A 13,534-nucleotide genomic window follows, 5' to 3' on the forward strand; every position below is an offset into this window, starting at 1 on the left:
TCCCATCCCCGGTCTATTCTCAGCGACCGCGCTGCAATTTATAGTTCGTTAATGCGTCCACCATTCCTGCGGTAACCGCTGCCACTTCCTCCCATTTCTTTTCCGGCTTCCGTTCGCGGGGCGGAGCCTCCTCCCCCCCAAGACTCAGCATCGCTGCCTCCCTCCCTCCCTTAGTCATCGCTGTACACAGGTTTGAAATTCCTCGATTGCAGTTTACCCCCACGGGGTAATTCTTGGCTATTTACCCACGTCTCAGATGTTGTGTGTTCCACGAAAGTTACTGCCGTGTAGTCGAAAAGTTGCGTGGGTGATCCTGCTTTTCAAGCTAATTTTGGCTCCTCTTTAGATTCGGCATGAGGGAGTCTGAGATGGGGGGGGGATGCATACTTTAATGAAAATTATATCAAATAAACAAAATTACAGAAACTTCACTTTGGAGTTGACACTCGAGCAAAGGTCCTAAATTTTATAATTTAAAGGTATCTTGTTCTTGTTCTTGTGAAACATCCCAAGGTATTGAAACTTTCATTGAGTGCAGGCTCTGAAGAGTTGGGAGCTGGGGCCACCAACACTGAACAAAGCTGAGCAGTCTCCACTGCGGTTTGGTGGAAGCTGCCAAAACATTACCCTGAAAAAAAGGACCAATAGTTAAGATCCAATTGATTTCTTTGACATTTGGTCTAAACCCACTATGTCAATGAGCTGATTCACCGAGGTGCTCCAAAGATGGTGGATTAGGGTTTCCTTTTTTGTCACCCAAGGAATAGGAAGATCCCAAAAAATGAAACTGAACCATTTTATTAAAATAACAAACTCACTGCTCAATATATTGAACAATATTTATTGATTAACTGCAAGTGTTCAAAAGAAAAGTGGTATCCTTACTGAATTCGGTAACAAAAGACACGTAATCACTATTTGGTTCGTGATTAACTGGAAATTATCTGTAATTGTTTGGATTTTTACACACACACACACATACACATACAGTGCAATAAGTGGGTGTAAGACTCACAACCCTCATTGATTGTTTGTCCAATTCATTTGGCATGGGGTACCCAGTTGTTGCTCCAATACATTCAATGCCACAATCCTTGCTTGTGCCCTTTATTTGGCTAGCCCCTTTAAACGGGATCCTCTCAACTCCGTTAAGAACTGCGAACGAGGTTCTTTTCCAGCATCTACAATTTTCTATTCTCGTACATAAAAAGATTCCTTTCCACACCGCCCATTCTCTTTTCATGCCTCACGCCCATTATCGCCGATGTCAATTTAATAACCTCGTAGTTTCCTAAAGACTAAAACAAGTATATATGCATGTGTGTGTGTGTGTGAGTGTGTGTGTGTGAGTGTGTGTGTGAGAGAGAGACACACACATTTAACATAACAAGGCGTCCGAATATGTAAATTTACTCATTGGCTTGAAATATGGTCCAGAAAAACAGCCATTGAACAGTTGTCTTAAATGAGTGGTCCTTGTGTGGCACTGCTAATGAGGGCTAGAGGTTGCGACAGTGTGAAAGAATGTCTCCGCTAAATTTGGCACAGGCACGCCGGCTTTTGGAGGCTTCGGCTACGCCAGCCATGCCCCTCGAGGCGCTCCTACAGAGAAGGAAGATTCGGTTGCAACTGCTGCACGCTCCGGTCTAATATCGACTGGTTGTGAATGAAATGCCTCGACTTAGAGCCCCATGACAGTCCATCAGCGGGAAGAGTAGCAACTGGGTGAATCTCTCACAACCAACACTTCCCCCCATTTCACTCACTCCTATTATTAAAAATCAGTTGAACCCAAGTGCTACCGAGATGACGAAACGGAGGTGGTGGGTGGTTGTTGTCAGCTCTTAACTCAACCCTACCCAACTTCATGCGCTTCAACTAAATCATATTATTCAACTATTGTGTGCGTCCCTTCACTAGATTGTAACTTAGTGGATGATTGGTGGATGAATGTCGAGAAGCCGTCCAAGGACCAGTGATCATCTATTGAAGAAGTCGGGACAAGTGTTTGTGTGTTTGATTATTATTATTTTGGATTGAAGCCCACGTGCACGTCCAATAATTTCCTTGCAAATGAAAATGTAAAACAAAATAAAAGTAAATGATAATAATGAGTAGGGCTGCGAGTACAAGATCCGTACCTGCTAAAGAATGGACACATCCAAGGTTGTGCCCATTCAACTGAAGCCTATCTGATTAAGAATTGCAATGTGCCTTTTATTTTTTCTTTTTTATGTAGCATAACTTTTTCCCCGTTCATCTGTTCGTCCGTTTTGAAAGGTTTCATCCATCCACTTAAATCTCAAGCCATGAGAGTGAAGATGCTCATGACATGCCACGATGGGGTTATGATTGCCATGTCAGCTGGAGTGACTAAGCAGCTGGTGCGAATAACTATGATGAGGTGGCAGCTGGAAGCATGAAAACTTTTTCTTTTTTTCTTTTTTTCTTTTTTTCTGTACCAACCTGGGGTGGGTGAGTACAAAATTCAAAGCCCTTCCCTGGAGACAAATATACCATTTGAGTGTTCATAAATCAAGCCCAATGCTGGTGAAGATATGCGTATCTGGGCAAAAGGCTTTTCATTTTTTTAAAATAATTGACTTAACTAAAATCTAATGCAAAAATGGCAACGAAATAATCAACATGATGTAATACATACAAGTCTCTCAACATGGTTAAACAGTGAGCATTTGTTGTCATTTTCAAAGGTATTATTTTTTTCAAGCGAAAAGGTTATCAGCTCCTTAATACATATCCCCATCACCCTCTTCATGCTGTCCACATTAAAAAAAAAAAAAAAAAAAAAAAAAAAATGTCCTTTTTTGTGTCAAACATTGCTGATAATAGACCAAGGTGGGAAAATAATTCCCAGCCTCCCCCCCCCCCCCCACAACAATTATACATGGAGGGCCAAAGACATTTACCCTCTCCAAAAGATAACTGATTTTTCTCACCACTTTTTCATATATGCTTTAGTCACACTGGCACTCCCATACTCTTTGCACAAGATGCTGTTCTTTACAATAAATAATTGAGAAAAAAAGAAAGAAGGGGAACTCAAACTCTTCTGTTGCTTCATTCCTTCCTTAGTGTCTCTCATGGGGAACTTGCCATGAGCAAAAGAATGCCATGAAGCAGTCTCCGTCCTCGAACAAGGGGTGAGGAGCAAGCTGGGTACTTACAAAGTAACCTCACAAGCCCCTCATGTATCCAGTATTTTCGTGTACGCATCCTGGTGTATCATACACAGTTCCAGAAGATTCTAAATGAGTACACGATTCCGTATCCATACTCATTGAGATGTTCCTCCCTTACAAACAGAAGCACTAGCTCTTCTTTGACTGCTGACCTGGCGTGTTGACCTGGCATTTTGACTCTGAGTGGAGGGGTCAAGGGCGACGTCACTGTGCTCCATGGCCATATCTAGGACTGTCCCAGGTGGACTGGATCCGTCCAGGTCAGATCCTAGCTGTACCCTGCCTGGTCTTGTCAGATCCATTTTTACAGTAATAAGCTTTGACCGACGCGTAGCATATTTTGCATGCTAAAGCTCGACCATGCACATTCCAAAAGCAAGGCTTTTTTTAAGCGCCAATGTTGCATTTTAATTATACAAATTGTTTGTATATATGTGTGTGTGGATATACCTAAATTTGTTTGAGGTTTGAGTTGAAATTATGGGATTTAACATTATGGTGTTGTTTACAAACTGTATTAAGTAAACTTGTGTTGGTAGGATCAATGTGTAAGTGGTGGAATGTGTGTTTTTTTTTTCATGAATGGAGAGTTGATTATTGTGAGCCTAGCAACTAAGTTACAAAAACTCAAATTGATGTTGAAAAAACACATGAGGAAATGTGGTTTGAATGTATATAAATCAGAATATGTTAAACAATAATTATGTACAGTTGAGAGGAGCATGAGACATGTATATATCTATGATTAAATCTGTTGAGACTGCAGAGTCTCAAAACTTGAAGAACAGAAGAAAGGGATTATCAAAACTAGTGAAAGCTTTCAATATTTCTCACTACATGTTGTGTTGTACATAATTCTGAAAATAATACTAGAACACAATTTCAAATACTTTTAAATGTAAGTTCATAGACATCATTTATTGCATTTTTTTAAAAAAATACAAGATATAACTATTATTGTGATGATTTTGTAGCTTTTTCACCACCCATATATTACTTTTTCATTTTTTAAATTTCTAACTACTTGCATGACTACTACTGACATGAAAACAAATACCCATGTTGAAATAAGGAAAAAATAAATAGCTTATGTATGTTTGGATGAATTGGCAATTCTTCATGCTCACTAATTATTCATTTATTTGTTTGTACAAAAACAAATCTGAAGAAAGGAATTATTATTTGAAGAATGTGTCATAGATTGGAAAAAAAAAAAAAAAACAAACAAACAAACAAAACAACAACAACAACAACAACAACCAAGACCCAAAATCAAAATATGACATGTACTAAATGCTGATACTGTTAAGCTGCACAACATGATGGAAACATCATTTTTTTGTTGATGTTTTATTCAGTGCAAAACAATTCACTTTGATGGGTTTGTGTTATTAATGCCTTGCCTTGTGAACATATATTTTATAGGATTTCAAATGTATTCAATTTTTCAACTTTTACAAGCACAGATTATGTTAAACATTTGAAGCACTAAACAAAATGGGTCAACCATGATATTCTCTCTCTCTATATATATATGTGTGTGTGTGTGTGTGTGTGCATACATATACAAATGTCTATGCCTTTAACCAAATAAATAAAATAAAACTCTTGAAAGAGCTCTAGATTGTTAGAAATGATATTGTGTGGATTGGGTGAGCTTCCCTTTGGACATGGATGAGCCATGTACATATATATATGTACCTACATAGATTGTGTAACACCTTCATTGTCTCATTTGGGTTTTCAGCACCAAAACACAATACATCCCCAAACTGTCATTTTTCAAACCATGGGCTTCATACTTATGGCACTCAGGTCCAATTGACCTTCTCCCTTTGTTTTATTTCTTGTGCAAGAGTCCACTTGGAACTTTGTCTTAAATTTTACAATTAATCCTTTCCATTTTGTACTTTATTATGCATATTTTTCCTAATAGTTGTACACATATATCAGAGTTTTTTTTTTTTTTTTTTTTTTTTTTTTATGAGGATCTGTGTGAAGGGTTAAATATTGAATTTCGCTTAGGAAATTTTATGTTAATTCGTTTACGTTAAAACAGAATTCCGAGTCGAGGGCCCTTTCATCCACCACAATACAATTCAAAGGAAAACAGCACATCGTGACGCGGATGGTCCAGGTCAGCAATGCCAACTCAGAACTCGCGGGGAGAACGACGGCTGAGCGGCAGCGCCGCCACGTCACACCGGGCACCCCCCGCCCCCCAATGATTGGGTGCCATGGCCGATGGGGCCGGGCCGGGCCGGGTGGGAAGCAAGTAAATACATCGCATGGTTTTGCAATGGGACCCACATGAATAGTACAAAAGGGGAAGGGAGGTGACCACAACAATAATAAGCGGGAGAATGAATGATAGCAGAAGGGAGGGAGGGAGGGAGGACGTGAGAAAGGGGTTGTGGATATTTGATAGCCACATACATTTAGGGCAGAGTGAGGGATGCATTATATTTTTTTTCTATTTTATTCTATTCCACTACTACTACTACCATGGAGGGGGAGGAGGCCAAATAATTGGAGTAAGGAGGAGGCCAGCACTCCTGTTGGGGACTGATTCAATGAGGACCAAGGGGGGGGGGGGGGAGAAGGCAGATTCTGCTTGGATTCTGCTTAGAATGTGTGATTCTTGGTAGTGATGTGGCCATTCCCTTGCCACTTTAAGCAGTTGGGTATTTTTTGGAGGGTTTAGGTTCATCATTTCATAACACTTTTTTTTAGTAGTTTGGTTCAACTAATTTGGCAGTGCTTTTGGAATGGTTTGTTTAAACAAAAGGAATGTATGTATGTATATATATATATATATGTGTGTGTGTGTGTGTGTGTGTGTGTAATGAACTTGCATTGTTTGTAATTTGGTGAGTATCATTTGTTGAAAACTGTTTTCAACAGCAAATTATGTGTCCATGCATGTATGCATCCAGCATGGAACATGCTGATACCTAATGTGTCTCAATTGTGTTGAATGATTGATAAAAAAGGCCAAGCTTTTTCTTTTAGGTTTGCTAAAGTCCATGATACTTACTTTTAAAGCATAACATGCTCACTCCATAATTCATGAAGTACACACACACACACAAATATATATATATATATATATATATATATGTATATAATATGTAAATACATAAAGACAATTACATGGGTGTGTGTGTGTAAAAATCTGGTTAATGTTCATTCTGTATATTGATGTGTTATGTATTATATTTCTTCATATTGTATCAAAATATTACCATGATATAATTATTGAAAACATCTGACATTGTTATTGATTTTAGCATATTAATAAAATTTGCTTGAAATTTTCTCAAGTACATAAGTTAGGTTTCAAACTTCCACACTTTAGAAGAGCATCCATAGGTGCAAGTTGGCTTGCAAGTTTCATAATCTTCACTTTTGTCATATTGTGTGCAAAACATCATGCAAAGCTTATATATATATATATATATATATATATATGTGTGTGTGTGTGTGTGTGTGTGTGGAGAAACCATTCAAGCTATTGATATTTATTTTATTAAGTCAAAATGTACATGATTTAATAAAAATGTTCATTACATCCCTGAGAAGAAGTCATAAACAGCATTTACTTAATCTACCAGTTATATTTCTTGTTCTCTTTCCTTATACAAAGTAGAGAATTATTCCTTTAATCTTTCAACAATGTGTGCATTTTGTTTATTCATTAAAGACTTTATTTATATCCTTTTTACAAATATCTCTTTCGGATTACAAACATCTTTTAGAGTGTCAATCATTGATTTTCTCAAATACAAATTGAAATGATTTTATTTTTCAATGAATATATGTGCAAATAAATAAATAAATGTATATATATTGCAAGAGAACGACAGTGTATTTCTAATTACTTCAAACTCTTTCCAATATCCAATGCAAGTCTTCAATGTGAAGGATATTTAATCTTGCCACATAAACTCTTGATATAATTTAATACATTATCTCAAAATTTTTACTTTCCACAAGCACTTCAACAAAGATTCTGTAAATTTCAATAATGACCACTTTTAAAAGGACGTGCCTACAGGCAAACACAATAGCCATGATGAACACCAGAATTCCCCAAAAAGCTTTCCGTATTTGTGGTTTTACTCTACACATCAATCTAGACACATTGTGTTAATCAGAATTTTCTTCTTTCTTATTGTTTTATCCTTTTTCCTTTCAAAATATCAACAACAACAACAACTCCAATAATATTAGTACTCATCAACATCAATTGGTATGCTCACTCTACTAGTATGTTTGTGATTCAAACCAGAAATCTCAAAGTACTCTCTCTCTCTATATATATATATATACAAACACACACACATACATAAATATATATAATTTTTGAAGTTTTTTTCTTCCTCTCTATAATGCAATTCTTCCATGGTGCATTGGGATTGAGGAGAGTAATAGTTGCAGTACTGGACTCATAGCATCTCAAGGACAAAAAGTAGAGAAGCCTCAATACAGACTAGGTTTAGGGTTCAGCCAGGGACCCTATTTGCCTTACTCTCTTCTCCCTCCATAGCTTCACAAGAACCCAGAGCTCCTCACCTTTTGGATCTATGTTGGTGCTTTCATTCTTTTAAGTAGCATTGGGGTGATTAGGTTTATGAAACATTGATATTTTTTAATAGTTTTCGATTTCAATTTCAACTTTTTATACAATACTATTACAGTTTATTTTCACCCCTAGTAGCTGTTTTCTACCTTAGTTGCCTCTATTTTCTGATGTGCAAATTGCTTTGTGTACTGGATGAAGCTTTGTATGTAACCTAGTTCTCCTGTGAAAAAATATGTGTGCGTATTTGAGTATATATAGATACATACATAAGTACGTACGTACATACAGAAAGAGAACTTTGTAATACAAATTCCAGTAGTTTGTATGCTCCACAACATGGGATTAGAGAGCAAAGTCCAAGGAAAAGTAGTAGAAGAGGTACTAACCCAAATATGAATTTAAAGGAAAAAACTTAATTTGATCAAATTTTGGGTTTGTAGCTTGTGAGTTTTTGATTGTAAATCCATGAGCATAATTTATGTTTACTTAAAGTAAAAAGTGAATACATACATGTACACACTAAATCAACTGTTGTAACCCCGTGTCATGAATAGTGGGGCCCGTATTGTAAGGAATAAGTTGTTGGTAGTACGTTTTCCGGAGTTTGAGTATACTATTGGGATGGCAAAAAGAAGGGTAGTTTTGGGATGGCTTTTAGTTGTTGCTATTGAAAAGAGTAGCCACTCATTCCATTTGAGTCTACAATGGAGGTGGTGTGTATTGAACTACAAGCTCTCTACAACACACTACATGGTCATTGTAACAACCCTTGGAAGGAGTCATTGTAGGAACCATGATTCTCTAACATCCTTTACAATTCCTAAATGAATGTGAGGGAGAAGTAAAGCATTAAGAATATATGTATATATATATATATATATATATATACACACTTGTTTTAATTTATAGATTTTAAAAATTCACAAACATATGCATGGGGAGGATGTTGAAGAAGTATATGTTAGATGAGTTATTATCAACAAAAGGGTCCATGTTGCTTTTATGTGTAAGAATAGGAGAGGTTTATATATTTATTTAATTTTATGATTCTTGTGTATGTGTTTTCAAACTTGAACCCACTGAAAGAGATACCACACAAATATTTTAGGGTTGGAGCAGGTAATATGTTTAGAATACAATTTTGCCCACAAAGAAATGGAATTACAGACAATACAGACAAACAAACAAACAAACATACAAAAAGTACAAAAGAAATTGAAAGAAAGACCATGCAAACAGGCTTTGCACTGGAGTGCATTTGACTTATTGCTTGCAAGAGGTTATTTTTTTGGAGGTCAAAATTCTGAATGTCAAGGGTCAAAGTTGCATGATATGAACAGAGATAATATTAAACATGCTAAAATTCCAATCTTCTAATTTTAATAAATTTTGATATACATACATACATACTGATTATATCATGCATAACTCTAGTATCAGAAAAATGTCGTAATGATTTTGAATCATAATAACAATAATAAAATTGCTTCTGATTCTGAAATATTTTGGCATTTCATTTTAATTTTTGTGATTTAAAAAAAGACTCGTCCCAACAGTTTTGTTAAATTTGAATTTAAAAGTGGTATCATATATATAAATATATATATGTACACATATCTGTGTATATGTATCTGTCTATAGAAAAGTAAAACAAGAGTGAAAGCCATGTCTTGAAATGAAGCTTAATCTTCCTTCAACAGTACCCATAAAATCAATCAAATGACCGATCCAGAATTTTCCAAAAAAGGAATACTTGTTCCAAAACCTTAAAACATTTGTTCAAAAAGCCAAATTCAACATGCAAACTAAACATCAATACAAAGTTCTCAAAAAGACGAATGATTGACTTTCTTTCTTGTACACATTACCAACGATGAGAAATCTCACGGACTTATTCAAAAATTCCCAATCATGTATTAATGACGCAATAACAAATGATTTTGTAAATCACATAGAACATTTGTACATGGATTGCATAACAATTAAATAACATCGACAGTGGGATAAAATGAGCAAATACTCTGCCCACAGACATACTCATGCTGCATTATTCCTCTACAGCCGAGCCAAAAAACAACATACACTGTAAAGTTTGAAATGTCAGGTCTTTACTATCTAGTTGTAATTTAACACACACACACACATACACACATATATATATATATATATATATATGAATGAGGGAGGGAATTCATAGCCCAGTCGCCCTGCTGTCCAAACATATGCTTGGTCTCCCCATCTGCCTTCAAATTCCTGTTGACAGCTTCATGACCAGATCGAGGACAAACGCATTACTACTGTGCATAAGGTGATGGAGAAGCGTCAACTGTTACCTGTTTTCTGCTTTTTTTTCCAAGGCATATTTCCACATAAACCTCCAAAGTCGCCGAGCTTTTCATGCACGAGTATCCAATATTCCACCCCAGAATGCTGCAAAAAACTGGTGTTCAAATCTGAGTCAAAATAAGCCCATTCCTGTTGCTCTGCTTTCGAAGGAGCTCTTGATCCATATTAAAACCGGAGCTCTCGATTCCTTTCACTTGGCATAGCCCAGCCAATCCTTTTGCCTGCCCGGTGGTTCCTGTGATAAAAGCATGCAGTTAGACAACCGACTTGAGAAGCTCCCAGTGCTGCACACGAAAATCCGGTTCGCTGGTGTGATATTCCCCACATAATCTTTCCAATTTCACAAGCTTAGAGACAAACCACTTGGTATCATTTTGCCTCCACGGACTTCTTGCCTTGGCAAGAGTAAAGGTTGCTTCTTATGAACTGGAAACACCAAGCATGGTGTATCAGACGTGATCACCCCAAATATTAATTTATCTTTGTTGAGAGATTATCACCCGGGTTCTTGACGTTTAAGCGAGCAACCTACAGTCAAAAGAAGAAAACCTGCATAACAAGGTAGAAACTCCCGAGTCCCTTGCGTTGTGTCGTACAGCGCCAAGGGTCTCCTGAGAAGGTGCCAAAATAGTACACTGGAAATAGAAGTTCATCAAGTTCGTTCCAGCTTGTAGAGCACAGAACAGTACCACCACTCGCCAGATTTGTGTTTCAGGTTCATCTGGAAGATGTTACAGACCATTGTGGGGCAGGTTTCAAATTCGAAACTCTTCGATTGTCCTGCCTCACAATTGACAGCACCGCCTTAGCAGCATGCTTTATGGCCAGATTTCCGCACTCATCTGAAGGACGCCCTTTTCTGTCCAGTTACTCAACTCTTGAGAATACAGGGGTAGCCGGAATATATTGTGTTTAACAGTCACTTGATCGATATCTGTGGTGTCCACCATAATATCATGTTCATTATAGGCCCTTCAAAAGAGAAGTCGACCCAGAAACAATATATTCCGGCTACATGCATCGCAGCCTTAAGTCGAGACAACAAACCTTTGGAACGGATAGATGCATGAAAAAAAATCTTATGTTCTTGCCTGTGAAATGATTGTAAATGGCTTAAGGCATTGAATTCCAACACCAAGGCTGAGGGAGGAGTGAGCACTTATCCCAACCTATAACGATAGGATCTACATTCTCCCACTCTGCAGTTAGGTTTTCAGAGGTAATTGCAGCTCTCTCTCTCTCTCTCTCTCTCTCTCTCTGCTTGGAGTGGTGATCCTGGAGCAAGAATCTCAATTGAAGATCCCCATTTTATAGGTTTCTCAAGCACGAAGCATAGCAAAAGAGTACAATATTGATATAGCATTTTCAACGGAATTTAACAAATAAACACTTCCTACTAACAAGAGATGTGTTAGAACCCTAATACAATTACAGCTTCATTTCCTGCTCTTCAAGGTTACACACAACGCCAAGACTCCGAAGAATCTACCATCATCGCGAGTACAAACATTCTCATAATTTTGTGAACATGCACTACTCGCTTCATTAAATATGTTTGGTCGACTGTTTGCCCAATAATGTTCAGCAATTTTTTCACATTCCCCTGAGGTTAGATGAAACCTTGAACTTTTGTGCTAAGTTCGAGGTTTTTGAGCGAGGATAATCACAGGGACCAACGGGGTTACTCAATGAACCATCAAACGTCCTTAACAGGGCACAAGGAATCTCCAGCCTACAGATTGTAACATATCGGAACAGGGACATCGCTAAACTACACACCTCTGGTCTTGCCATTCACAAGAATATGCGTTCTCAACAGTATCGGACGAAGTGAGAACATTTCCCTTCTTCAAGAACAGGCTGATAAGACCAGCACCAGCAGCTATCGGCAAATACCAAGGTAATACAATGCAACGCACACAGAGACTAAGCACCAGCAACGATCACACTCGGGATAATCAACCCTGCCCGCAGTACGACGAGACCAAGCCCAACAAAGCCCACCGACCGCTGAGGAGAATTCAAGAGCAGCTTCAGAGCCGAAGACCAAATCATCGAACGAAGCAACGGAAACGAACCGATTGTGAACCAAGCAAAGAAGGGACGCAAGTGTAGCTTTGCATTAAAAGCTTTTATTTTATTTTATTTTTGGCGTGAATCAGAAACGAATCCTAGAACGAGTGACGCCGTGTCATGACTCACCCCGAAAAAATCCAGAAAACCACACTGGGAAGTGCTCACCCCATTGTCACGCATCTCAGCAGCAAACTCGCTAGTGCGAAACGACCCACCGAGACTTCGAGCTAACGAAGGTGATGATCAATGAATCCAGGCGGCGATGGGAGAAACGCCGCGGCGCTGCTCCGGAGCCAAAATATTTTATCAACTATTGACCTTGCATGGTAGAAATATTCTTCATTGACGTAGTAGCTATGGCAGACATACAATGATGTTTAATGAGGGAACATGCACAATCTAATAATATTGAAAGTGGAGAATTCTTATCTTCAAGGTAGCCAATTTTGTGCTTGTAGTCGATAAGGTTGATGACCTCTATTTAATCTTAGTTTGAATTCATATTTAACCTAATTGGTTGCATTGTTTTCATCAAAGCTTTTGCTTCATTCTAAAGTTTTGGTGAAAATAATGATAATTGAGTGATGCAACCAATCAAAAGACCAATTTGTCTCTCTAGTTTATCTTATTGATTTATATTCCCTAGGATGTGTTTTGTAATAGAGATTAAATAGGATATTGAGAATGAATGGAGAAATGATATAGAGTTTTATATAGTAACAAATATAGTTTAGTGTCATTGACTACTTTGAAAATGCTTATGAAAAGAATACCTAGAAAATGGTCATGTGTGTATTTTTAAGTATATATTATAAAGAGAAATATGACATTTTTATCATCTTTTTTACTTTATTCTATTTTATATTTTTTGGTTATTAAATATTTATATTTAAAGAAATAGTCAATATTTAAAAATAATAATGTCTTTGTTTTATAAAATTCTGTGTGTGTGTGTGTGTTTTTTTTTTTTTTTTTTTTTTTTTTTCTTCTAAACTTATAATTCTACTCAATAAATTAGCAGCACAAATTTAATATTCTTTAGATGGATAAAAGACAAGAGAAATAGTAATTTGACCCAAGCAAATCTTAAATTTACCTACCTTTGCTTGCAGCATCTTCTTACAGCAAACAACTAGAAATTAAAATTCAACTCATGAAACCAGTCTCACAACATTAAAATTCTCAACTCTACTTAAGACATCTCTAATGGATCAATAACACAAAGTCAAAGTGAATTTTTGAGCTTTAAAAAAAAATAATACACCATAATAAAATAAGAAGAAAATAAAAAGCAATGAAGAGAGAAGTGGATAGGGGCAAAATAGGA

At 37.0% G+C, this 13,534-nt stretch overlaps 1 long non-coding RNA gene across 4 annotated transcripts; it reads right to left on the minus strand.

The window, feature by feature from the left end:
• Positions 1-9,678: 9,678 nt before the first annotated feature.
• Positions 9,679-13,534, minus strand: LOC149987777 (uncharacterized). 4 transcript variants are annotated; one of them, XR_016506806.1, is made up of 2 exons: positions 12,373-13,534; positions 9,679-10,366 (listed from the first exon to the last, which is right to left on the minus strand). It is a non-coding gene; the product is annotated as an uncharacterized LOC149987777 (long non-coding RNA). The 4 variants fall into 4 exon arrangements; XR_016506805.1 differs by having other exon boundaries at positions 12,334-13,534; XR_016506804.1 differs by lacking the exon at positions 12,373-13,534 and adding an exon at positions 10,681-12,321.

Source organism: Physcomitrium patens, chromosome 15, assembly GCF_059467195.1.
Source record: "Physcomitrium patens ecotype Gransden chromosome 15, ASM5946719v1, whole genome shotgun sequence".
Classification (NCBI taxonomy): Eukaryota; Viridiplantae; Streptophyta; class Bryopsida; order Funariales; family Funariaceae; genus Physcomitrium; species Physcomitrium patens.